The following is a 27,672-nucleotide window of genomic DNA, read 5'->3' on the forward strand; positions in this document are numbered from 1 at the left end:
TAGTACCCTTCAAACATATTATAACATCATCTGTGTTATCATTATAGGTGGGCTAATTTATGAATTTTTGGTGTCTCCATGGCTGCTAAATTTTTGATGAACCGCGGCACCTAAAAAGAAAACCATGCTTGATTTTATTACCAAAGCAAGGTATGGAATTCAAGATTAAAGAATAATCTAACAAAAATATGGCCCATCAAGATCACAAATATTCAGGGACAACACCAGTCGATAAACTAACTAATGCTAATAGAATATGACAGCAATGGTTGTAGCAATATTGAGTTGAATACGACACCAGTTAGAGTTGAGTGTTGAAAAGAGCCACAATAATTAACTCCATTTCACACAAAATATATTCTTCCAAGCTTGAGAAGCATAGACCACAACATGTTTATCAACCTAATGTCTTTGAGCATATAAGTCCCTAAGAAACACAAATCTAAAAGAAGTAGAAAGTCTTGCAACATTCAACTATCTTATTTACCAAAATGGTTAAAGAACATGCACCTTGGCAAAGTAGTACAATATAGAACACTTGTTACTTTTCACTTATCTTGCAGGTCGGAAATATATAAGTGCAAACTTAGTATTTCTAGTGATTGTTTCAATAGAAAACCTGCATGCAAAATTGTAAATAGGGAACAACGTCGACATATTATCACATTGTGCAGCTAAGAGTACTATGATGTATAGACAAAAATATTACATAAGTTGGGGAATCAGATTTCCTTTTTGTTACAATACCGTATAAAGTGTTTCATTTTAGTAAAAGAAAAACTCACAAATAGCTAACTCATTATGTATGTTCAAGTAATTTCTTATGAGCATATCCCTATGTGTTGTACACTCTATGGCCAATGCAGTTTTCAATGTGAGGAGAAGAAAACTGTATTAAAAAATGTTTATAAGAAAGTGTAGAAATAAATAGTCCAAAGAAAAATATAAGAACATTTTTTAGAGAAACCATACAATAGCCCGGTCTCATAATACAACTCTGAAAACCACACTTGAATTCTCCCTTGGCCATGAGTAAACCCACTCAATGGAACATGTATTTTCCAGAAAATACCATATTTTGTGGCAGTAGGGGGTATGGGAGAGTGAGATGGGTTTGTGGAGGAGAGTGAGATGGTTCAAAATCGAGTTGAGTCTCCAGTAAGGTATTGACTCGCTTTGTCACTCCATGGGTTCTAGGTCTTTTTTTGTGGAGGAGAGTGAGATGGTTCAAAATCAAGCATTCACTACACGAATCTGATTCTTTGCCATCTGCCATGACAGACGGCAAAGGGCTATTCCATGGACGACAAAGGCCTTTGCTGTCCGCCGATAGTCGGAAAAACTTCTATGGCTTCTTGCACCGGTAAAGGGCCTTCTTTGTTGTCTGCCTCTAGGGACCGGACGACAAAGGCCTTTGCCATCCGTCGACGATGGCAAGCAGACGGCAAAGATATTAGACGAAAGCCCACACGCACCTACTGAGTAGTTGGCTAATGGAGTACTTGCTGTATGCTTTTTGTGACCAGCTTTCCTGTCTGTCGGCGTGCCACCTTTGCTGTCTACTGGCGTGCCACCTTTGTCATCTGCTGGTGTTGCCACCTTTGCCATCTACCGGTGTTGCAAACTTTGGTGTCTGCTTTTTATGGCCACCTTTGTCGTGGCCGGTGTGGCAGCCTTTGATGTCCGCCGGTGTGGCCACCTTTGTCGTCTGCCGGGAGCCGCCCCAAACGCCCCATCTTTGTCGTCTGCCGGGTGGTCTCCTTTGCCATCTGCCTGGTTGCCCCTTGCCCGCCTGCCGCACATGACAAAGCTACCATATGGTCCAGCCTGTTTCCCAGGTTGCACATGTGGGTGACAATCTGCCAGGAGAAGGCAAAGCCCTTTTTCTTCTGCTAGCAGACGGAAAAACACCAGCATTGCTACTGTTTTGTTTGCTTTTAGAAATTTCCCTGCATTTTGAAAATACACATATGATATATATAATTTCTAACACCTACATAAAGTTTCAAAATACACATACCATATAAGCAGCATATAGGCCATGTATCAAACACCATATAAGAGAAAAACAACAAATAGGCTAGCTTCCCATACATACACATAGTTTCAATAATCATACGTACACATACTTTTCTTATCTCCATACATACACATAGTTTCACATTGTTTTGTCAATACAAATCGAAACAGTAAGTAAACAATAGCAGTCCATTAGTGTTGGCTTCCATCAATGTAACCTTCCATGAACTGGATCAAATCTGCAAAATGAAAATAAGAAATTTAGAAGAATAACAAGAATAAAACTAGAAGAGAAGAAAACTAGAAGAAGTGGAAGAAGAAGAACAAAAAGAAAACTAGAAGAATAAGAAGAAGAAGAAGGAGAAGAAGGAGGAGAAGGAGAAGGAGGAGGAGAAGACTAGAATAAGAAGGAGAAGAAAAAGAAGGAGAAGAAGAAGGGGAAGATGATTGCTAATGCTAACCAAGGTTCTTGTGCTATTTTTGACCTAACTAAGCTAATTATGTCATAAATGAACTAAATAAGCTAATTATTTCATTTTGGAGGATAATTAGCTAAGTATGTCATTTTTGAGAATAAAACTAGAATAAGAATGAGGAGGAGGAGGAGGAGGAGAATACAAGAAGGACGAGAAAATAAGAAGAAGGAGAAGAATATTACTGATCTTATTTTGAGCTTATTATGTCATTTTGGAGGAAGATACGCTAAGTTATGAGCTAACCAAAGGTCTTGTGCTATTTTTGACCTAACTAAGCTAATTATGTCATAAATGAACTAAATACACTAATTATGTCATTTGGAGGATAATTAGCTAAGTATGTCATTTTGGAGAATAAAACTAAACAAAGAAGAAAGAGGAGGAGGAGAAGACTAGAAGAAGGAGGAGAAAAAGCATAAGAAGGAGAAGCTGATTACTTATCTTCTGTTGATCTTATTACTTCATTTTGGCAGAAGATACACTAAGTTATGAGTTAACCATAGTTCTTGTGCTATTTTTAACCTAACTAAGATAATTATGTCATAAATGAACTAAATAAGCTAAATATGTCATTTTGGAGGATAATTAGCTAAGTATGTCAATTTGGAGAATAAAACTAGAAGAAGAAGGTGGAGGAGCAGGAGAAGACTAGAAGAAGGAGGGGAAAAAGAAGAAGAAGGAGAAGAAAAGATGAAGATGATTACTTATCTTATTTTGAGCTTATTATGTCATTTTGGAGGAAGATACGTTAAGTTATGAGCTAACTAAGGTTCTTGTGCTATTTTTGACCTAACTAAGCTAATTATGTCATAAATGAACTAAATAAGTTAATGATGTCAATTTGGAGGATAATTAGGTAAGTATGTCAGATTGGAGAATAAAACTAGACGAAGAATGAGGATGAGGAGAAGACTAGAAGAAGGAGGATAAGAAGAAGAAGGAGAAGAAGAAGGTGAAGATGCTTACTTATCTTATTCTGAGCTTATTATGTGATTTTGGAGGAAGATACTGTAAGTTATGAGATAACCAACGTTCTTGTGCTATTTTTTACCTAACTAAGCTAATTATGTCATAAATAAATTAATAAGCTAATTATGTCAATTTGGAGGATAATTAGCAAAGTATGTCATTTTGGAGAATAAAACTAGAAGAAGAAGGAGGAGGAGAAGATTAAAATAAGGATGAGAAGAAGAAGGAAAAGGAGGAGAAAAAGAAGAAGAAGGTGAAGATGATTACTTATCTTATTTTGAGCTTATCATGTCATTTTGGAGGAAGATACTTTAAGTTATGAGCTAACCAAGGTTCTTGTGCTATTTTTGACCAAACTAAGCTAATTATGTCATAAATGAACTAAATAATCTAATTATGTCATTTTGGAGGACAATTAACTAAGTATGTAGTTTTGGAGAATAAATCTAGAAGAAGGAGGAGGAGAAGACTAGAAAAAGGAGGATAAGAAGTAGAAGAAGACGGTGAAGATGATTACTTATCTTATTTTGAGCATATTATGTCATTTTGGTGGAACATGCACTAAGTTATGAGCTAACCAAGGTTCTTTTGCTATTTTTGACATAACGATGCTAATTATGTCATAAATGAACTAAATAAGCTAATTATGTCATTTTGGAGGATAATTAGCTAAGTATGTCATTTTGGAGAATAAAACTAGAAGAAGAAGGAGGAGGAGGAGAAGACTAGAAGAAGGAGTAGAAAAAAATAAGAAGGTGAAGATGATTACTTATCTTGTTTTGAGCTTATTATGTCATTTTGGAGGTAGATACGCTAAGTTATGAGCTAACAAAGGTTTGTTGGGGAACGTAGTAAAATAAAAAAAATCCTATGCTTCACAAGGATCTATCTAGGAGAAAGCAGCAACAAGCAAAGGGGTAGAACATCTTCATATGTTTCAACATCGCTAAGCGGAAGCGTTACTAGAACGCGGTTGATGGAGACGTACTCGCGGTGATTCGGATCGCGGAAGATTCCGATCTAAGCGCCGAACAACGACATCTCCGTGTTCAACACACGTGCAGCCCAGTGACGTCTCCTATTCCTTGATCCAGCAAGGAGGGAGGAGAGGTTCGGGGAGAGCTCCGGCAGCACGACAACATGGTGACGGTGGAGCTGCGTGGTACTCCGGGAGGGCTTCGCCAAGCGCTACGAAGGACGAGGATGAGAGGAGGTAGGGCTGCGCCGAGGGAGAGAGGAATTGTGTTCTTTGCAGCCCCAAAACCCTCCACTATATATAGGAGGGAGGAGGAGGAGGTGGCGACCTAGGGTGGCTTGCCACCCAAGGCAATCCCCTCCACACCAAAGGGTTGGCCCCTTTGGCCCTTGTGCACCTTGGGTCTTAGGTGGGTGGCGCACCAGCCCACCTAGGGGATAGTTATAGTCCACTTTAGTCCCATGTAGCCCCTAGGGGCTAGTGGCCCCTCCCGGTGGACCCCTAGAACCCTTCTAGTGGTCCCGGTACATTACCGACGAATCCCGAAACACTTCCGGCGATCAAAACTCCACTTCCTATATATGAATCTTTACCTCCGGACCATTCTGGAACTCCTCGTGACGTGTGGGATCTAATCAGGGACTACGAACAACCTTTGGTAACCACGTATACTATTCCCATAATAATTCTAGCGTCCTCGAACCTTAAGTGTGTAGACCCTACGGGTTCGGGAACCATGCAGACATGACCGAGACAACTCTCTGGTCAATAACCAACGGCGGGGTCTGGATATCCATGTTGATTGCCGCATGTTCCATGATGATCTCATCAGATGAACCACGATGTCGGGAGTTCAATCAATCCCGTATGCAATTCCCTTTGTCTACCGGTATGATACTTGCCCGAGATTCGATCATCGGTATCCCTATACCTTGTTCAATCTCGTTGTCGGCAAGTCTCTTTACTCGTTCCGTAACACATCATCTCGTGGCTAACTCCTTAGTCACATTGAGCTCAGTATGATGACGCATTACCGAGTGGGCCCAGAGATACCTCTCCGTCACATGGAGTAACATATCCCAGTCTCGATTCGTACCGACCCAATAGACACTTTCAAAGATACCTGTAGTGCACCTTTATAATCGCCCACGTACGTTGTAATGTTTGATACAACCAAAGCACTCCTATGGTATCTGGGAGTTGCACAATATCATGGTCAAAGGAAATGATACTTGACATTAGAAAAGCTTTAGTAGACGAACAATACGATCTAGTGCTATGCTTAGTATTGGGTCTTGTCCATCACATCATTCCCCAATGATGTGATCCCGTTATCAATGACATAAAATGTCCATGATCAGAAAACCATCATCATCTATTGATTAATGAGCTAGCGTGAATAATAGACAATTATCATGAACTAGGAAATATAATAATAACCACTTTATTATTACCTCTAGGGCATACTTCCAAAAGTCTCCCACTTGCACTAGAGTCAATAATCTAGTTACATTGTGAAGAATCGAACACCCATAGAGTTCTGGTGCTGATCATGTTTCGCTCGTGGAAGAGGTTCAGTCAACGGATCTACGACATTCACATCTGTATGTACTTTACAAATATCTATATCTCCATCCTGGATATATCCACGGATGGAGTTGAAATGACATTTGATCTGCTTGGTCTTCTTGTGAGACCTGGGCTCCTTGGCAGTGGCAATAGCACCAGTGTTGTCACAAAACAGAGTCATTGGGCACGACGCACTAGGAATGACTCGTAGGTCGGTGATCAACTCCTTCATCCAGACTCCTTCCTGTGCTGCTTCCGAAGCAGCTATGTACCTCGCTTCACATGTAGATGCCGCCATGATGCTTTGCTTGCAACTGCACCAGCTAACTGCCCCATTATTCAAAATATACACGTATCTAGTTTGTGACTTGGAGTCATCGGGATTTGTGACGAAGCTAGCATCAACGTAACCCTTTACGACGAGCTCTTCGGCACCTCCATAAACAAGAAACATATCTTTAGTCCTTTTCAGGTACTTAAGGATGTTCTTGACCGCTGTCCAGTGATCCACTCCTGGATCACTTTGGTACCTCCCAACCAAACTTATGGAAAGATTCACATCATGTCTGGTACATAACATGGCATACATAATAGAGCCTATGGCTGAAGCATATGGGCGGTACTTATCTTTTCTCTATCTTCTGCCGTGGTCGGGCGTTGAGTCGTACTGAACCGCACACCTTGTAATACAGGGAAGAACCATTCTTGGCCTTATCCATATTGAACTTCTTCAATATCTTGTCAAGGTATGTGCTTTGTGAAAGACCTATCAGGCATCTCGATCTATATCTATAGATCTTGATGCCTAATATGTAAGCAGCTTCTCCAAGGTCCTTCATTGAAAAACTCTTATTCAAATAGGCATTTATTGTCACACCCTGTTTTTCACCACAAGTATTTCATGTTGCAAACTCAGAGCTTGTTAAAACTTTTTTCAAATAATGTTGTGAGTGCAATGTAAGCCCTTGTATGAGTGAATGCTTGCTTGCTTGATGACTCAAACCCATGAAAAACTTATTATTTTGCTCTCTTCAAAAACCCTTTTTCCTTTATATCAAGATCACCTTCATCATGTTGGGATACACTACTAGCTCATGAAGCCAAGTGGCACTTCCAACCAAACTTGGTGATCTGATCCAAATATTATTTTCATTCATTAAAAACATTAATTGGTGATTTAAAATATTATTTTCCTATTTTATATTTATGTTTGTTTCTAAGGCTAGGAATGATATTCCCACAAGGAAAATTGCTTTCCTTCCCTAGAAAATTCTGAGTAAATTCATGGAAGCTCACAAGGACATATATTTTCCATATATAAGATTTTCAACCCTATTTTATATTAATATTATTTGAGTAAAATGCTGAAAACCATTTCTGTTTGTTTTAGCTTTTTGAGATATTTCCCAAGGAAATAATCTCAATAAATTCCCATAAAATTACATGAGCCCTCCCAAGCCATATTAGGTGCTCACATAAAATCTCACCTTTGCAAAGCCATCTCCCAAGGAAGTGCACCAAATGATCCCAAAACCATCTCTAACCAGAGAAGAGTTGGAACAACTCTACTTTGCAAAGTTTCTCCAATGGAGCTGAAACTTTGCACAGGTGTTTGACACCCCAAATGAGGACTCCACACCAAAGATGAGATTTGTGAGACTTTGATTGGCCACACTTCCTTTGTAAAGGACAGAACTGGTCATTTTGGAGCATTTCCAAGGTTACAAAGCTAAACTTGTACAATGCAGCTCAAATTTGGTGGAACCCCATGTTTTTACCCCAAGACCAAACCTGTTAAGTGTCACTTCCACTCGTGGAGTGGAAGCACCCCAAATCACTGTCGAACCCCTTCTGACAGGAAGGTAAAAACCCTCCTAGCCACTGTTTTACCCAATGGCAAAGCCCCAAACTTGGTTAGTTAGAGCCCCAGAACACCCTGAGCACTCAGTCAACCAGCCCCTCCCCAACTCCAAGAACAAGTGACAAGATCTTCAATTTGAGCCGCAGGCCAGGGCTGGCAACACTGGTGTTCCTTGCCTCCTTTGACCAGCTCGTGCTCCCACTAGCACACAACGGCTAGGCACACTCCCAGCAACACTCAGGAAATGGAGGACACGTCCAAAGTGCCCCAGAGCGCGCCAGCATGCCGTGGCATGCCAAAACCGTGCTCTGGACGCCCTACAGAGAACCTCCAGCACGGGGACGTCGCCCCCGGCCAATTCCAACCTCCCCAGTAGTGTCCAAACGCTCCCCCTCTCCTCGCGCAAGAACTCAGGCGACGCGGGCCCGCGCACGCCCGACGCGGCCGAGCATGCACGGACGCTGTGGCTCGACCCACTCGCTCTCCCTCTGCGGCCGATGCACCAGAAGGACCTAAACCATGTCCCGAACCTGTGGTTTCGCGGCCACCACCTCACTGTGCATGCACGCGCGCCAGGGTGAGTCACCGGCGCATCCGAGTCGGCTCACCGTTGCTGGCCTATAGATACGTCTCCCCGGCGCCCCAGCACCCCCCAGGCAGCTTCAGCACAACCACTAGAACCCGCTAGCCGCCCAATCGAGCTCGCAGAGTCCCGGTGCTCGAGATCGACCGAGGCCCCTCCGCCTCGGAGCTCCGGTCGATCTCCGGCTACACGCCGGCTCCGGCGCCGCCCGACCTCCCATTGCACTTCCCTTGACGCTAGGATCATTTCCCCCAACTTCCCCGAGCGAATCCGTGCCCCTAGCCACTAGCTCGACGCCATCCCGAAACCTTTCCGGCATGGTCACCTCGTTGCCGGCGACCCAGACCCCCTCCGACCACGAGCAGGTAGGCGGAGGAATGAGGGACCCATTCCTGCTTCTAGATTGGCATGAGGGCAACGGTAGCCTCGCCGGCGTCCGTCTCCACCTCTCTGGCTGGAGGTAGGAGAAGGACCCGACAGGTGGAGCCCACCTGTCGGTGTCCTGGGGCAGCCAGCGCACACGGCCGCTGACTCTGACCCCAGAGGCCCACATGTCAGGTTTGAACCTGGCACACGCGCGCCTGGTGGCCGGTCTGCTGGCTGGGCCGGTTGGGTCCCCCCTGCCCCTTTCTTTTATTTTTAACCTACTAGCTTAAATGATTTTTATAAAAATATTTAGCTAGTAGAAAAATATGATTCTTCCACCAACAATTTTCTTAAAATGTGTAGTAATTGATTCTGTAGAGTTCGACATTTTTTCAAATACAGAATCTGTTTTGGTATAATAAAATGATATTAAAAGCATTTGTTTGCTCCTGTTTGCTTTTAAATAAATATGCTTAGCTAATAAAAACCATAGGAAACATTTTTCCTAAATAATAAACTGAATTTATTCAGGCTTTGCAACATTTTTAAAAGTACGTTGTGATCTGTTTTGGTGTGAGCTAATATTTATTTATTCCTTTCTCGACGGTAGAGTTACCGAGTGATGGAGGATTCAGAGCGGAAGACCTCGAAGACCCCGGATACCTAGCTGACCAAGGCAAGCAGCCCTTTGACCATCACTTGAGCACATACATTGACGCATGCTAGAATAGCAAGTACTTTTCCGTTGCATGATATCACAGTGCCGGTTCATCATTGGTGTGATGTACCGAAGGCTTCTTCGAAGCACTTGCATGATGGTGATGTTATACTTATGGCTCCTCGGAGCACAAACATGATGAGCTTTACCCTACCATCTATGAGGATCATGCTACTGTCATGTTGACTAATAAAGTTATAGAACCATTGCATTGAGCTTGACCCTACCCCTTGAGGGTCACGCTAATACCATGTTGACAAGTAAAGATAGAGCATATTATCATGAGCATGATCATGAGTTAAATTAAGAGTTTATAAAAACCCCGTCGGGTGCCACTAATGCCCAAGGGTGATGATGAGTTGGTGATCACTTTTGGTGAAGTGATGCACCGGTGTTTTTGTGTGAGTATGGTTTCGGAAATGGGATTAGATTTATGATGTGTCGACCATCCCAACCTTGCTAGTAATACCACGATACCCCTTTATGGGACGGGGCTTTGTTGATTACTCTGGTCGGTACTAGCAAAGAGCCACATTACTAGTGGCGGGAGTGATTGTCGTCCCTCTCGTGATGGGGTCGTGCCAGGTAGGACGACTATGCCATTATTATGAGTTCCAGGCACACCGTTGGTCCCTGCATGGTTGATACTGTCCAGAGTCGGTGCTCCTAAGACGTACAACATGTGGGATGGGTACCAATCTAGTGGACCTCTTTGTCTAGTATCGTCAGGGGAAAGATGATGATCGTGTACTTACCTCGGGTATATGTGATATACCGCGAGTCGTGGATGACACGGAAGTTTCCCGTTTCTCGTGGGTCCAGCGTACTACCTCTGTAGAGTGTCAAACTATTCGAATAGCCGTGTGCACGGTCAAGGATAGTTGGGTGGTGCTGCTTAAACTATGTCCAGTGTTTCCGCATAAACCAAGTGTGTGTGTGTGTGTGAGTTCGATGAATGGTGTTAATAACCGGAGTTACTTGAGGAATTGATATGACCAAGTTCGGTGACTTGGCATATAGGGTGAACCTGCTGTGTTCAACCCTTGTCAGATATGTCGATATCTGTAACCTGTTCTTCAAGAGTAGTTCTTTAACTTGTTGCATATACCTGATCATTCCACCAAATTGCAATCCACCAAAGATACATGTTACTGTTATTCTTCTCTATCAATGTTCATATCATGGGCTGTTTGCGAGTACATTCAAAGTACTCATTGGCTTGCCACAGCTTATATTATTGACCACACAAGGAAGGACTGGAGTTTGGCGACGAGTACGCCTTCGGAGACGAACCTGCGATCTAGGACGCTTCCAAGTCAGAATGCATGTCGGTGTAGGCTTGATGGCATGGGCACCTCTTAGCCCTTACGAGTTTCCGCTATCCGATGTATCTGTTTAATTGGCTTTAGGCCTCGCTCTTGAACCGGACCTTCTGGTCATTTGATGTAATAATTTTGGTACTTGGATGTAAGACTCTATTATTCGGTATCTGTGTTCAGTGAACATTGATCCTTGGGGTCACTGGGCACGGCGAACTGGACTTGCTAGTCGGGGTCCCCACAGAACTGGTATCAGAGCCATCCTGACTATAGGAAGCCTTAGATAGCATGGACGTTATCCGAGAACGTTAGAACGCCAGCCTTGCACAAAACTTTTACACATACAACCTTCTGACTTCTCTCCTATACCTTGTAGATGGCTGTCGTACCTGAGACGCTTCTGGAGACCGGCTTTCCACTACTCCTGGTGGATTGTCTCGAAAAGTGCCACGTACGTCGCACGCCCATCTTCCTCTACCATGAGCACTGGGTCAACGTCGACACTAAGGAATATCACGTGGACGTGATATTGAAGGCTAAAGACTCCCCGTCTAGTTGGTTCTTCGAAGGACCACAGATGGGAGAGCTGATGTTGGCAGTGGAGACGGCCGCACGAAAGGCGCTCGTGCGTCTCCGCAGCATCCTCCCTAAGATTGCTAACGAGCCTGTCACTCGCCACCTACCTTTCATTAAGGAAGGAGTGGATGGGAGTTGGACACTCACCCCAGCCATGGAGGATGGGATGCCATTAAGGTTTCAGACCTACTTTAGCCTCTCGTCGGACACCCTGACACACTTCCTGGTTAAGGAATCAGCCAAGCTTCGCCAAGAGCTGCACCTACTCAAGGGCCTGCTCCACATTGAAAAGATGAAGAATCACAAGGTAAAGAAGGCAGGCGCACCTGAAGGAAGGACAAATGTTGCTACAAGGGGTGGTGTGTTACGCATCCAGGCAGTCCCTCTTCGGAGTCACCGCCTGACAGCGGAAGAGTACACTGAGATCTTCGCCGCCTCGCCTAAGAGATGCCGTGATGTGCGGATTCTTTCTTCCACTCCTATAAAGGAAGAAGATGTTGATGGAGACGAAGACGAAGATGAGGATCCTATTGAACCCGCCTATGAGACGGAGCAGTCCTCCGCGTAGGATTTAGCGTAGGCAATTAGGAATACCCCGAGCATAGGGTATCCATGTATCCGTTTTTAATTTACGTATGTGTGTATGATGTAAGTTATATATTGTCTTAGGCAGCCTGTAAGTGACTACATCACCTAGTTTTTATGAATGCAATTTCCATTTGTCAAAAACTTTGGTTTTGAAAACCTTGCACTTGCACGCATTGGTCCCCCTCTTACAAGGAACGAATCCTTGTATTTCCGAGCAAGGTGTCATTTTGACCTGTCTGTTTCTATGACAGGATGGTGAACGCAACCCGCAACAGCACCTTCGGCAACCCCGGCGCCGGCTCCTCAGGAACGCCGCAGGGAACCGAAGGACAAGCTCACGCTGGAGGTCACCACGAGCAGCCTAGCGACATTCCTCCACCACCTCCTCCTGAGAACTTGACGATGGCTCAGTTCCTTCAAGCTCTTCGGGAGGAGCGTCAAGTCAGCAATGCCGCTATTCAGCAGCTGACTCAAGTCCTGGTGGAGAACCCGCCGCGGAATGGGAATGGCGGTGGCCACTCTACTCTTTCTGAGTTCATGCGGACTACGCCCCCCATATTCACGGAGACGACTGAACCACTGGACGCCGATGACTGGATCCGCACCATTGAAGACCTCCTTGCGCTGGTCAAGTGCACCGACGATCGTGAGAAGGTCCTTTATGCTTCTCACTATCTCGGAAGCACCACCAGGGCATGGTGGGCTGGATTCCAGATCATGCGGATAGGGCAAGTCATCACTTGGGTGATGTTCAAGGAAGGATTTCACGCGGCTTACATTGCACCTGGAATGATGATCATTAAGAAGCGGGAATTCCGAGCCTTGAGGGAGGGCAGTGGAACTGTTAAGGAGTACCTACAGAAGTTTAACCTCTTTTTGAGGTACGCGCCCGAAGATGTTAACACTGAGGCCGCTAAGGTGGAACGCTTCATGGAAGGGTTACAGAAGTCCCTGCAATACCAGTTGGTGGTTTGCGACTGCAAGACCATCAGCGAGTTGGTTAACAAGGCGCTTATGCTGGAAGACAAGAATCGTGCGATGGACGACACCCGCAAGCGCAAACTGATAGGCAATGGAGGACCCAGTAGCGCAAGACCAAGACCATGGCAGTCAGCACCTGCAAGACCGAACTTTTAGCAGCAGCAGTACAAGCACCCGGTGTTCCGCCAGAATTATCAGCCTCAGCAGCAAGCCAAGCCAGTAGTCAACCCGTCGAACAACGGTGGAGTCAAGACCAACCCTCTGGGGCAGTTCACCTGCTTTGGGTGTGGTCAGACCGGGCACTATTCCAGGCAGTGCCCCAACAAGAAGCCCGACGCAACGCGTCCCAATGCACCCCGCGTCCCAATGCACCCAACCCCGGTCAAGGTGCACCAGGAAGGAACTAGGCTCCCCGCAACCAGCAGTTCAATGGCAGGGGCCGGATCAATCACATCACTGCAGAAGAGGCGCAGGAAGACCCGGACTGCGTTCTGGGTACGTTCCTCGTCAACTCAACTCCAGCAACATTGTTGTTTGATTGTGGTGCCTCGCATTCTTTTGTTACTCAAAGGTTTGCGGAGAAGTGTGGTTTAAAACCCACTCTACTCTATGGACAGTTGGCAATTCAAACCCCGGGAGCAGTATTGAGGACCAGCCTAGGGTGTAGAAGGGTCGAGATAGTTATCAATGGAACGAGTTTCTTGGCAGACCTCATTGTGCTTAAATCGCAAGGTTTAGCAGTAATCCTCGGCATGGATTGGTTGGCCAAGCACCAGAGTCTTTTGGACTGTGCCAACAGGCCATTACCATGACAAGAAACCAAGGGGTCAAGTTCAAGTTTGTCTCCGAGCCAGTATCGGGTCAAGTGCCTCGAGTCAACAGTCTATCCGAGGTAGAGCTTGATCAAGTGCGTGTAGTCTGGGAATACCCGGACGTCTTTCCTGACGAGCTACCGGGAATGCCTCCTGACCGAGACATCGAGTTCATCATTGAGCTCATGCCCGGATCAAGGCCTATATATAAAAAGCCTTACATGATGGGTTCCGAAGAGCTGGCAGAGCTGAAGAAGCAGCTGGATGAGCAACTCAGGAAAGGGTTCATCCGTCCGAGTGCATCAACTTGGTGATCACCTGTTCTATTTGTTTCAAATAAGGATGGTACCATTCGACTCTGCGTCGATTACCATTTTCTTAATGAAGTCACAATTAAGAACAAGTACCCGCTCCCCAAGATCGAAGACCTGTTTGACCAGTTAAACGGGGCCAGGGTATTTTCCAAGATCGATCTTCAATCGGGATATTACCAGTTGAGGATTCGACCCGAAGATATACCCAAGACTGCATTTGTGACCCGATACGGTCTATATGAATGCACTGTCATGTCCTTCGGTTTGACAAATGCCCCAGCTTACTTCATGTACCTCATGAACAAGGTCTTCATGGAATATTTGGACAAGTTTTTCGTCGTGTTCATCGATGACATATTAATCTTCTCCAAGTCCGAAGAAGAGCATGAGCAACACCTGAGGTTAGTTCTGGGAAAGCTTCGATAGCACCAACTTTATGCCAAATTCAGCAAGTGTCAGTGCTGGCTGAACGAAGTTGGATTTCTGGGTCATACCATGACGGCAAGCGGATTGGCCGTAGGTCAATCCAAGATTACTATAGTGACCAACTAGGAATCACCAAAGGACGTGAAGGATGTCAGGAGTTTCCTCGGGCTCGCGGGATACTACCGCAAGTTTGTAGAAGGATTCTCCAGCATCGCTCGACCTATGACTCAGCTCTTGAAGAAAGGCCGAAAGTTCGAGTCAACACCGGCGTGTGAAGCAAGTTTCCAGGAGTTGAAGAAGAGGCTAACTACCGCCCCGGTATTGGCTACCCCAGACATCAACAAGGAATTCGTGATATATTGTGATGCCTTTGGAACCGGGCTCGGTGGAGTCCTGATGCAAGATGGCAGGGTCGTGGCATACTTGTCACGGCAACTGCGACCGCATGAGGAGAACTACGCCACCCATGATCTCGAGCTGGCAGCCGTAGTGCATGCTCTGAAGACGTGGCGAAATTACCTTCTGGGGAAGCGATGTGATATATATACAGACCACAAAAGTCTAAAATATATCTTCACCCAACGGGAGCTGAAAATGAGGCAGCGGAGATGGCTTGAGTTAATCAAGGATTACGACCTCAGCATTCAGTATCATCCCGGCAAGGCGAACGTGGTAGCCGATGCCTTAAGCCGGAAGGCAGGCTCCTTGAACGTCATGTTCAAGGAAAGGTTACCCGTCTTGTATGAAGAGATGGAGAGCTTCGGGATTGATATAGTCGAACCAGGATACCAGGCCAACCTCGAAGTCAAGCCTACTCTGGCAGACGACATCAAGGAAGCCCAGAAGGGACACAAGAGTATCGAAGGCCTCAAGAGGAAGGTGCAAGAAGGCAAAGCCCCAGGATTCTCGACTGATGAGCAAGGAGTACTGTGGTACGGGAAGTGCTTATGCGTACCTAACAAGGCCGAACTTAAGGACTTGATCCTGCAAGAGGATCATGACACACCGTACTCTATCCATCCAGGTGGTACCAAGATGTACCAAGAACTCCGAGAACGATTCTGGTGGCATGGCATGAAGAGAGAAATTGGCTCCTAAGTCGCTAAATGCGATGTATGCCAGCGAGTCAAGGCTGAACACCAGCGACCTGCTGGATTGCTACAACCTCTTCATGTGCCAGAATGGAAGTGGGATAATGTCGGCATGGACTTCATCACCGGGTTGCCCCAGTCGAATAAGGGTCATAACTCCATTTGGGTCATAGTCGATCATTTGACCAAGATGGCCCATTTCATCCCCGTTAACACCACCTACGATGGCAGCCAGCTGGCCAGTCTATACATTCATCGAGTGGTGAGTCTCCATGGAGTTCCCAAGGAGATCGTGTCCGATCGCGGCACGCAATTCACCTCAAGATTCTGGAAGAAGTTTCAAGAAGCTCTCGGAACCAAACTCTCCTTCAGTACGGCTTTCCCCCCGCAAACGGGCGGACAGACCGAGAGGGTAAACCAGATACTTGAGGACATGCTCCGCACCTGTGTTTTGGCTCATGGTGCCAAGTGGGAAGATTGCGTGCCGTTTGCTGAGTTTTCTTACAACAACAGCTACCAGTCCAGTCTTCAGATGGCCCCATTCGAAGCGTTATATGGGCGGAAGTGCCGCACCCCGCTCAATTGGTCCGAAACCGGCGAAGGACTAGTTTTCGGACCAGAAGCACTGCAGGAAGCAGGGGACAAGGTTCAGCTTGTCCGAAAGAACTTGAAGGCAGCTAAGTGAAGGCAGAAGAGCTATGCGGACCCTCGCCGCAGAGATGTGGAGTTTGTTCCCGGAGACCAGGTGAACTTGCGAGTCACGCCTCTCAAGGGGACCAAGCGTTTCCATGTCAAGGGGAAGCTAGCTCCAAGGTTCATTGGACCCTTCAAGGTCACGGCAAGGCGCGGGGAAGTAGCTTATGAGTTGGAGCTACCTCCTGACCTTTCGGGTGTGGACAACGTGTTTCACATGTCATAGCTCCGGAAGTGTTTGCAACTGCCGAACCGTCCCGATCTTTACAAGGACATTGATTATCAAGCTATTGACCTTCAACTGGACCTTACCTACCGCGAGAAACCAATCCGCATTTTGGATGAAGCCAAACGTTGCACCAGAAGCCGCACCATCAAGTTTTTCAAGGTTCAGTGGAGCAACCATACCGAAGCAGATGCCACGTGGGAACGTGAAGACTATCTCCGATTAGAATTTCCCGAGCTATTTAACGCTTAGCTTAGGAATCTCGGGGACGAGATTCTTGTAAGAGGGATAGGTCTGTCACACCCTGTTTTTCACCACAAGTATTTTATGTTGCAAAATCAGAGCTTTTTAAAACTTTTTTCAAATAATGTTGTGAGTGCAATGTAAGCCCTTGTATGAGTGAATGCTTGCTTGCTTGATGACTCAAACTCATGAAAAACTTATTATTTTGCTCTCTTCAAAAACCGTTTTTCCTTTATATCAAGATCACCTTCATCATGTTGGGATACACTACTAGCTCATGACGCCAAGTGGCACTTCCAACCAAAGTTGGTGATATTATTTTCCTATTTTATATTTAAGTCTGTTTCTAAGGCCAGGAATGATATTCCCACAAGGAAAATTGTTTTCCTGCCCTAGAAAATTCTGAGTAAATTCATGGAAGCTCAGAAGGACATATATTTTCCATATATAAGATTTTCAACCCTATTTTATATTAATATTATTTGAGTAAAACCCTGAAAACCATTTCTGTCTGTTTTAGATTTTTGAGATGTTTCCAAAGGAAATAATCTCAATAAATTCCCATAAAATTATAGGAGCCCTCCCAAGCCATATTAGGTGCTCACATAAAATCTCACCTTGATCCAAGGTGGGGAAGTGCACCAAATGAGCCCAAAACCCTCTCTGTACAGAGAAGACTTGGAAGAACTCTACTTTGCAAAGTTTCTCCAATGGACCTGAAACTTTGCAGAGGTGTTTGACACCCCAAATGAGGACTCCACACCAAAGATGAGATTTGTGAGACTCTGATTGGCCACACTTCCTTTGTAAAGGACAGAACTGGTCCTTTTAGAGCATTTCCAAGTTTACAAATATAAACTTGTTCAATGGAGCTCAAATTTGGTGGAACCCCATGTTTTTACCCCAAGACCAAACCTGTTAAGTGTCAGTTCCACTCATGGAGTGGAAGCACCCCAAATCACTGTCGAACACCTTCTGACAGGAAGGTAAAAACCCTCCTAGCCACTGTTTTACCCAATGGCAAAGCCCCAAACTTGGTGAGTTAGAGCCCCAGAACAACCTGAGCACTCAGTCAACCAGCCCCTCCCCAACTCCAAGCACAAGTGACAAGATCTTCAATTTGAGCCGCAGGCCAGGGCTGGCAACACTGGTGTTCCTTGCCTCCTTTGACCAGCTCGTGCTCCCACTAGCACACAATGGCTAGGCACACTCCCAGCAACACTCAGGACATGAAGGACATGTCCAAAGTGCCCCAGAGCGCGCCAGCATGCCGTGGCATGCCAAAACCGCGCTCTGGACGCGCTACAGAGAACCTCCAGCAAGGGGACGTCGCCCCCGGCCAGTTCCAACCTCCCCAGTAGTGTCCAAACGCTCCCCCGACAGCCACTCTGTGCAAAGCTACCATCAGGGGCCCCCTCTCCTCGCGCAAGAACTCAGGCGACGCGTGCCCGCGCACGCCCGACGCGGCCGAGCATGCACGGATGCTCCGGCTCGACCCCACTCGCTCTCCCTCTGCGGACAATGCACGAGAAGGTCCTAAACCACGTCCTGAACCCGTAGTTTCGCGGCCAACACCTCACTATGCACGCACGCGCGCCATGGTGAGTCACCGGCGCGCCTGAGTCGGCTCACCGTCGCTGGCATATAAATAGGTCTCCCCGGCGCCCCAGCACCCCCCAGACAGCTTCAGCACAACCACTAGACTCCCCCTAGCCGCCCAATCGAGCTCGCAGAGCCCCGGTGCTCGAGATCGACCGAGGCCCCTCCGCCTCGGAGCTCCGGTCGATCACCGGCTACACGCCGGCTCCTGCACCGCCCGACCTCCCATTGCACTTCCCTTGACGGCAGGATCATTTCCCCCAACTTCCCCGAGCGAATCCGTGCCCCTAGACAATAGCTCGACGCCATCCTGAAACCTTTCCGCCACGGTCACCTCGTCGTCAGCGAACCAGACCCCCTCCGGTGACGTCCCGACCACGAGCAGGTAGGTGGAGGAACGAGGGACCCATTCCCGCTCCTAGATTGGCCTGAGGGAAACGGTAGCCTCGTCGGCGTCCGTCTCCACCTCTCTAGATGGAGGTAGGAGAAGGACCCGACAGGTGGAGCCCACCTGTCGGTGTCCTGGGGCAGCCAGCGCGCGGAGCCGCTGACGCTGACCCCAGGGGCCCACATGTCAGGTTTGAACCTGGCACGCGTGCGCCTGGTGTTCGGTGTGCTGGCTGGGCCTGCTGGGTCCCCCCTGGCCTTCTCTTTTCTTTTTAACCTGCTAGCTTAAATGATTTTTATAAAAATATTTAGCTAGTAGAAAAATATGATTCTTCCACCAACAATTTTCTAAAAATGTGTAGTAACTGATTCTGTAGAGTTTGACATTTTTTCAAATACAGAATCTGTTTTGGTATAATAAAATGATATTAAAAGCATTTGTTTGCTCCTGTTTGCTTTTAAATAAATATGCTTAGCTAATGAAAACCATAGGAAACATTTTTCCAAAATAATAAACTGAATTTATTCAAACTTTGCAACATTTTTAAAAGCACCTTGTGATCTGCTTTGGTGTGAGCTATTATTTATTTATTCCTTTCTCGACGGTAGAGTTACCGAGTGACGGAGGATTCGGAGTGGAAGACCTTGAAGACCTCGGATACCTAGCGGACCAAGGCAAGCAGCCCTTTGACCATGACTTGAGCACATACATTGATGCATGCTAGAATAGCAAGTACTTTTCCGTTGCATGAGATCACAGTGTCGGTTCATCATTGGTGTGATGTACCGAAGGCTTCGTCGAAGCACTTGCATGATGGTGATGTTATACTATGGCTCCTTGGAGCACAAACATGATGAGCTTGACCCTACCATCTATGAGGATCATGCTACTGTCATGTTGACTAGTAAAGTTATAGAACCATTGCATTGAGCTTGACCCTACCCCTTGAGGGTCACGCTAATACCATGTTGACAAGTAAAGATAGAGCATATTATCATGAGCATGATCATGAGTTAAATTAAGAGTTTATAAAAACCCCGTCGGGTGCCACTAATGCCCAAGGGTGATGATGAGTTGGTGATCACTTTTGGTGAAGTGATGCACCGGTGTTTTTGTGTGAGTATGGTTTCGGAAATGGGATTAGATTTATGATGTGTCGACCATCCCAACCTTGCTAGTAATACCACGATACCCCTTTATGGGACGGGGCTTTGTTGATTACTCTGGTCGGTACTAGCAAAGAGCCACATTACTAGTGGCGGGAGTGATTGTCGTCACTCTCGTGATGGGGTCGTGCCAGGTAGGACGACTATGCCATTATTATGAGTTCCAGGCACACTGTTGGTCCCTGCATGGTTGATACTGTCCAGAGTCGGTGCTCGTAAGACGTACAACATGTGGGATGGGTACCAATCCAGTGGACCTCTTTGTCTAGTATCGTTAGGGGAAAGATGATGATCGTGTACTTACCTCGGGTATATGTGATATACCGCGAGTCGTGGATGACACGGAAGTTTCCCGTTTCTCGTGGGTCCAGCGTATTACCTCTGCAGAGTGTAAAACTATTCGAATAGCCGTGTGCACGGTCAAGGACAGTTGGGTGGTGCTGCATAAACTACGTCTAGCGTTTCCGCATAAACCAAGTGTGTGTGTGTGAGTTCGGTGAATGGTGTTAATAACCCGAGTTACTTGAGACATTGATATGACCAAGGTCAATGACGTGGCATATAGGGTGAACCCGGTGTGTTCAACCCTTGTCAGATATGTCGATATCTGTAACCTGTTCTTCAAGAGTAGTTCTTTAACTTGTTGCATATACCTGATCATTCCACCAAATTGCAATCCACCAAAGATACATGTTACTGTTATTCTTCTCTATCAATGTTCATATCATGGGCTGTTTGCGAGTACATTCAAAGTACTCATTGGCTTGCCACTGGTTATATTATTGACCAGACAAGGAAGGACCGCAGTTTGGTGACGAGTACGCCTTCGGAAACGAACCTGCGATCTAGGACGCTTCCAAGTCAGAATGCCTGTCGGTGTAGGCTTGATGGCATGGGCACCGCTTAGCCCTTACGAGTTTCCTCTACCCGATGTATCTGTTTAATTGGCTTTAGGCCTCGCTCTTGAACCCGACCTTCTGGTCGTTTGATGTAATAATTTCGGTACTTGGATGTAAGACTCCATTATTCAGTATCTGTGTTCAGTGAACATTGATCCTTGGGGTCACTGGGCATGGCGAAATCGACTTGCTCGTCGGGGTCCCCACATTTATACTTTCCAAAAGTTCCATATCATTTCCCATAAACAACATGTCAGCCACATATAATATGAGAAATGCTACAGAGATCGCACTCACTTTCTTGTAAATAGAGGCTTCTCCATAAGTCTGTACAAACCCAAACGCTTTGATCACCTCATGAAAGCGAATGTTCCAACTCCGAGATGCTTGCACCAACCAATAGATGGAGCGTTGGAGCTTGCATACCTTGTTAGCATGGCTAGGATTGACAAAACCTTCCGGCCGTATCATATACAATTCTTCCATAAGAAAGTCGTTCAAGAATGCCGTTTTGACGTCCATTTGCCAAATTTCATAATCATAAAATGCGGCAACTGCTAACATGATTCGTACAGACATCAGCATCTTTACAGGTGAGAAGGTCTCATCGTAGTCAATCCCTTGAACTTGTCGATAACCCTTAGCAACAAGTCGAGCCTTATAGATGGTCACATTACCATCCATGCCAGTCTTCTTCTTAAAGATCCATTTATTTTCTATGGCTCGCCGATCATCGGGCAAGTCCAGCAAAGTCCATACTTTGTTCTCATACATGGATCCTATCTTGGATTTCATGGCCTCAAGCCATTTGTTGGAATTCAGGCCCGCCATCGCTTCTTCATAGTTCGAAGGTTCACTCTTGTCCAACAACATGATTTCCATGACAGGGTTGTCGTACCAGTCTGGTGCGGAACATGTCCTTGTGGACCTTCGAGGTTCAATAGTAGCTTGATCTGAAGTTTCATGATCATCATCATTAACTTCATCTCTAGCCGGTGCAGGCACCTCAGAAACATTTTCTTGTGTTGCGCTACTCTTTGGTTCGAGAGGAGGTACAATTACCTCATCAAGTTCTACTTTCCTCCCACTTACTTCTTTCGAGAGAAACTCTTTCTCTAGAAAGGATCCGTTCTTGGCAACAAAGATCTTGCCTTCGGATCTAAAGTAGAAGGTATACCCAATAGTTTCCTTACGTATCCTATGAAGACGCATTTTTCCACTTGGGGTTTTGACCTACTCAGGTTGAAGGTTCTTCACATAAGCATCGCAGCCCCAAAATTTCATAAGCGACAGCTTAGGTTTATTGCCAAACCATAATTCATATGGTGTCGTCTCAACAGATTTAGACGGTGCCCTGTTTATAGTGAATGCGACAGTTTCCAATGCATATCCCCAAAATGATAGCGGTAAATCAATAAGCGACATCATAGATCTCACCATATCCAATAAAGTGCGGTTACGACGTTCACACACACCGTTATGCTGCGGTATGCCAGGAAGCGTGAGTTGTGAAACAATTCCACATTTCCTTAGGTGCGTGCCAAACTCGTGACTCAAATATTCTCCTCCGCGATCAGATTGTAGGAACTTTATTTTCTCGTCACATTGATTCTCAACCTCACTCTAAAATTCCTTGAACCTTTGAAAGGTTTTAGACTTGTGTTTCATTAAGTAGACATACCCATATCTTCTTAAGTCATTAGTGAGGGTGAGAACGTAACGATAACCTCCACGACCCTCAACCCTCATTGGACCGCATACATCGGTATGTATTATTTCTAAAAGGTTGGTTGCTCGCTCCATTGTTCCAGAGAACAGAGTCTTGGTTATCTTGCCCATGAGGCACGGTTCGCATGTGTCAAATGATTCAAAATCAACCGACTCCAACAGTCCATCTGTATGGAGTTTCTTCATGCGCTTGACACCGATATGACCAAGGCAGCAGTGCCACAAGTATGTGGTACTATCATTATCAAGCTTAGATCTTTTGGTACTCACACTATGAATATGTGTAACATCACGTTCGAGATTCATTAAGAATAACCATTGACCAGCGGGGCATGACCATAAAACATACCTCTCATATAAATAGAATAACCATTATTCTCAGATTTAAATGAGTAGCCATCTTTCATAAAGCGAGATCACGATACAACGTTCATGCTCAAAGTTGGTACTAAATAACAATCATTCAGGTTTAAAACTAATCCCGAAGGTGGATGTAGAGGTAGCGTGCCGACGGTGATCACATCAACCTCGGAACCATTCTCGACGCGCATCGTCACCTCGTCCTTTTCCAGCCTACGCTTGTTCCGCAGTTCCTGTTTTGAGTTCGAAATGTGAGCAATAGCACCGGTATCATATACCCATGAGATACTATGAGCGCTGGTAAGGTACACATCAATAACATGTATATCATATATACCTTTGACGTTGCCGGCCTTCTTATCCGCTAAGTATTTGGGCCAGTTCCGCATCTAGTGATCGGTTCCCTTGCAGTAATAGCACTCAGTCTTAGGCTTGGGCCCTTTCTTTGGCTTCCTCCCGGCAACTAATTTACCTGGCGCATGTCGGCGTTCTGGGAATGGGGGTACCCAGACCTGCCTGCCGGTGGCCCAGGGCTGGCCCACTTCGTCAACCGAACACAACCGAGCGCGCCACCACCCAAGACTAGGCCCTCGCGAGGGGCCAAGTCTCGTGAGGAGGAACAACATCAAGACCCGCAGGCGGGCCTCCTTAGGACCCCTACGGAGCGGCGAATATTTTGAGGTGAGGCTTGGCCTCAGGAGTCAAGGATGACGTGGAGGAAGGACATGCGAGCAGCAGGCAGCAGGGCGGTGCTGTTTCCCCTTTAGTGCAAAGGGCACAAGGACTTACCTGAGTTCTGAAGGCATCTTCCAAAGGTTTCATTTCTGGTGCAACAAGGCCGTTGCCGCCCGCCACCAAGGCAGACGTCATTCCCGGGCCCGTCCCTGTAGCGCGCACAGAGACTTTGTAGGCGAAGACCACCTTTGGGTAGGGGAGCATGTTCCCTTGTTCCCCTTCAAAATTGGCCACTGTGGGATCCCTTCCCGCCGAAACGATAAGGGAAGAGGACCCGGTCCTCCACTATATATAGAGGATAGGTTGCTGCATAGAGGGGATTCCATTCATTCATTCACCCACTAGCTCCACGCAAAGCCACCCAGCCTCCAAAGGCTCCCGAGCATTGTACTAGTTCATCCACCCACCTTCGAGAGAGGCAATCCACTAAAGCAGGAGTAGGGTATTACGCTTCCCAGCGGCCCGAACCTGGGTAAACTACAATGTTCTGTGTGTCCCTCGCCATCGAGTGCGTTCTCTGACTTGTCCATCGAGTAGCGAGCTAGGTGAGGCGAGCCGGTGGGAGATCTTCGCACACGCCCCTGAGTTCGAATCTTTATGGTTTTGTGGAGCCCGAAACCAACAGCGCGGCAACTGCTTTGCCATCTTTCTTGAAGTTCTTTTTACCCTTGCCTTTCTTGAAACTGGTGGTCTTATTGACCATCAACACTTGATGTTCTTTCTTGATTTCTACATCTGCAGATTTCAGCATTGAATACGACTCGGGAATGTTCTTCTCCATCCCTTGCATGTTGTTGTCTATCACAACTCCCTTATAGCTAGGTGGAAGCGACTGGAGGATCTTGTCAATGACCTCATCATCCGGAAGTTCAACTCCGAGCTAAGTCAAGCGGTTGTGCAACCCACACATTCTGGGTATGTGCTCCCTGACAGAATTGTTCTCCTACATCTTAAAGCTAAAGAACTTGTCGGAGACCTCATATCTCTTGACCCGGGCATGAGCTTGAAAAACAAGTATCATCTCCTCGAACATCTCATATGCTCTGTGTTGCTCAAAACGCCTTTGGGGCCCCGGTTCTAAACTGTAAAGCATGCTGCACTGAACCAGAGAGTAGGCATCACTCTGTGACTGCCAGGCGTTCCTAACATCCTGGGTTGCCACGGGAACAAGAGGGCCACCTAGCGGCACATCAAGGACACATGCCTTCTTGGAACCCATCAGGATGAACTTTAAGTTATGAACCCAGTCCGCATAGTTGCTCCCATCGTTTTTCAACTTGGTTTTCTCAAGGAACGCGTTGAATTTGAATGGGACATCTACGTTGGCCATTGGATGTACAATATTTTTAAAGACAATTTTATGCTAAGTTCATGATAGCTAAGTTTATCTAATCAAGTTATATAATGAACTCCCACTCAGATCGACATCCCAATAGTCATCCAAGTGATACATGATCCACGTTGACTAGCCCGTGTCTGATCATCACGTGAGACGGACTAGTCATCAATGGTGAGAATCTGCATGCTGATCGAATCATCCATACGACTCATGTTCGACCTTTCGGCCTCCCATATTCCGAGGCCATGTTTGTACATGCTAGGCTCGTTGAGTCAACCTATGTGTTTTGCGTGTGTAAATCTGGCTACACCCATTGTATGCGAACCTTAGAATCTATCACACCTGATCATCACGTGATGCTTCGAGACAACGATCCTTCACAACGGTGCACACTTAGGGGAATACTTATCTCAAAATTTTAATGAGGGATCATCTTATCTTTGCTACCGTCGTTCTAAGCAATAAGATCAAAAAGATGATAAACATCACATACAATCATATAGTGACATGATATGGCCAATATCATCTTGCTCCTTTGATCTCCATCTTCGATGCACCATGATCATCATTCTCACCGGCATGACACCATCATCTCCATCATTGTGTCATCACGAAGTCACCTCACCAACTATTACTTCTACTACTATAGCTAACGGTTAGCGATAAAGTATAGTAATCACATAGCATTGCATCTCTTACAATAAATTAAAACAACTCCTATGCCTCCTGCCGGTTATCATACTCATCGACATGCAAGTCATGGATCCTATTACAAGAACATGATCAATATCATACATCACATATGTAACATCACATCCTTTTGGTCATATCACATCACATAGCATACCCTGCAAAAACAAGTTAGACGTCCTCCAATTGTTGTTGCAAGTTTTACGTGGCTGATTTGGGTTTCTAGCAAGAATTCTTCTTACCTACTTTGCAGACACAACGTTGATATGCGAATGCTATTAACACTTCATAAGGACCCTCTTCATCGAATCCAATCAGACTAAAGTGGTAGAGACAGACTCCCGCTGGCCACCTTATGCAACAAGTGCATGTCGGTCGGTGCAACCAGTCTCACTAGGAGTACGTGTAAAGTCGGTCCGGGCCGCTTCATCCCACGATGCCACCAAATCAATATAAGAATAGTAACGCCAATCAATTGACAAAATCACCGCCCACAACTTTTGTGTTCTTCTCGTGCATAGAATCTACGCATAGAACCTGGCTTGGATTCCACTGTTGGGGAACATAGTAAATTAAAAAATTCCTACGCTTCACAAGGATCTATCTAGAAGAAAAAAGCAACTGGCAAAGGGGTATATCATATTCATACCTTTGAAGATCGCTAACCGAAAGAGTTACTAGAACACGGTTGATGCAGTCGTACTCGCAACGATTCAGATCACGGAAGATTCCGATTTAAGCGCCGAATAACGAAGCCTCCGCGTTCAACACACGTGCAGCCCGGTGACGTCTCCTATGCCTTGATCCACAAAGGAGGGAGGAGAGGTTGAGGGAGAGCTCTGGCAGCACGACGGCATGGTGACGTTGGAGCTGTGTGGTACTCCGGCAGGGCTTCACCAAGCGCTATAGAGGACGAGGAGGAGAGCAGGTAGGGCTGTGCTGAGGGAGAGAGGAATTGTGTTCTTTGCAGCCCCAAAACCCCCCACTATAGATAGGAGGGAGGAGAAGGAGGGCCGGCAATCCCTAGTGAAACCCTAGGAGGTGCGGCGGCCAAGGAGGAGGAAGAGTTGGTGCCCTAGGGTAGCTTGCCACCCAAGGCAAGCCCCTCCACGCCCTAGGGTTGGCCCCTTTAGCCCTTGTGCACCTTGGGACTTAGGTGGGTGGCGCACCTAGGGATGTAAATGGCAAATAAGTGGCAGCCACAAGTCCCATTTATTTAGCTTTTTCTAGCTTCGTAGTTCATTTTCCTCGAAAAAACAAATTTTTGATCTACTAGATAATAAGTGGGCTTAAATGGGATTAAATGGGACTCAATTCCCATCCCTAGGCGCACCAGCCCACCTAGGGGCTGGTTCCCATCAACTTTAGGCCCATGTAGCCTCTTGGGGCTGGTGGCCCCTCCCGGTGGACTCCTGGAACCCTTCCGGTGGTCCCGGTACATTACTGACGAATCCCGAAACACTTCCCACGATCAAAACTCCACTTCCTACATATGATTTTTTTCCTCCGCACCATTGTGGAACTCCTCCTGACATCCGAGATCTCATCCGGGACTCCGAACAACCTTCAGTAACCACGTATACTATTCCCATAATAACCCTAGCATCATCGAACCTTAAGTGTGTAGACCCCACGGGTTCTGGAACCATGCAGACATGACCGAGACACCTCTCCGATCAATAACCAACAACGGGGTCTGGATATCCATGTTGGTTCCTGCATGTTCCACGATGATCTCATCGGATTAACCACGATGTCGGGGATTCAATCAACCCCATATGCAATTCCTTTTGTCTACCGGTATGATAATTGCCTGAGATTCAATCATCGGTATCCTTGTACCTTGTTTAATCTCATTGTTGGAAACTCCTTAGTCCCATTGAGCTCAGTATGACGATCCATTACCGAGTGGGCCCAAAGATACCTCTCCATCACACGGAGTGACAAATCCCTGTCTCGATT

The sequence above is a fragment of the Hordeum vulgare genome, chromosome 4H, assembly GCF_904849725.1.
Source record: "Hordeum vulgare subsp. vulgare chromosome 4H, MorexV3_pseudomolecules_assembly, whole genome shotgun sequence".
NCBI classification, from domain to species: domain Eukaryota; kingdom Viridiplantae; phylum Streptophyta; class Magnoliopsida; order Poales; family Poaceae; genus Hordeum; species Hordeum vulgare.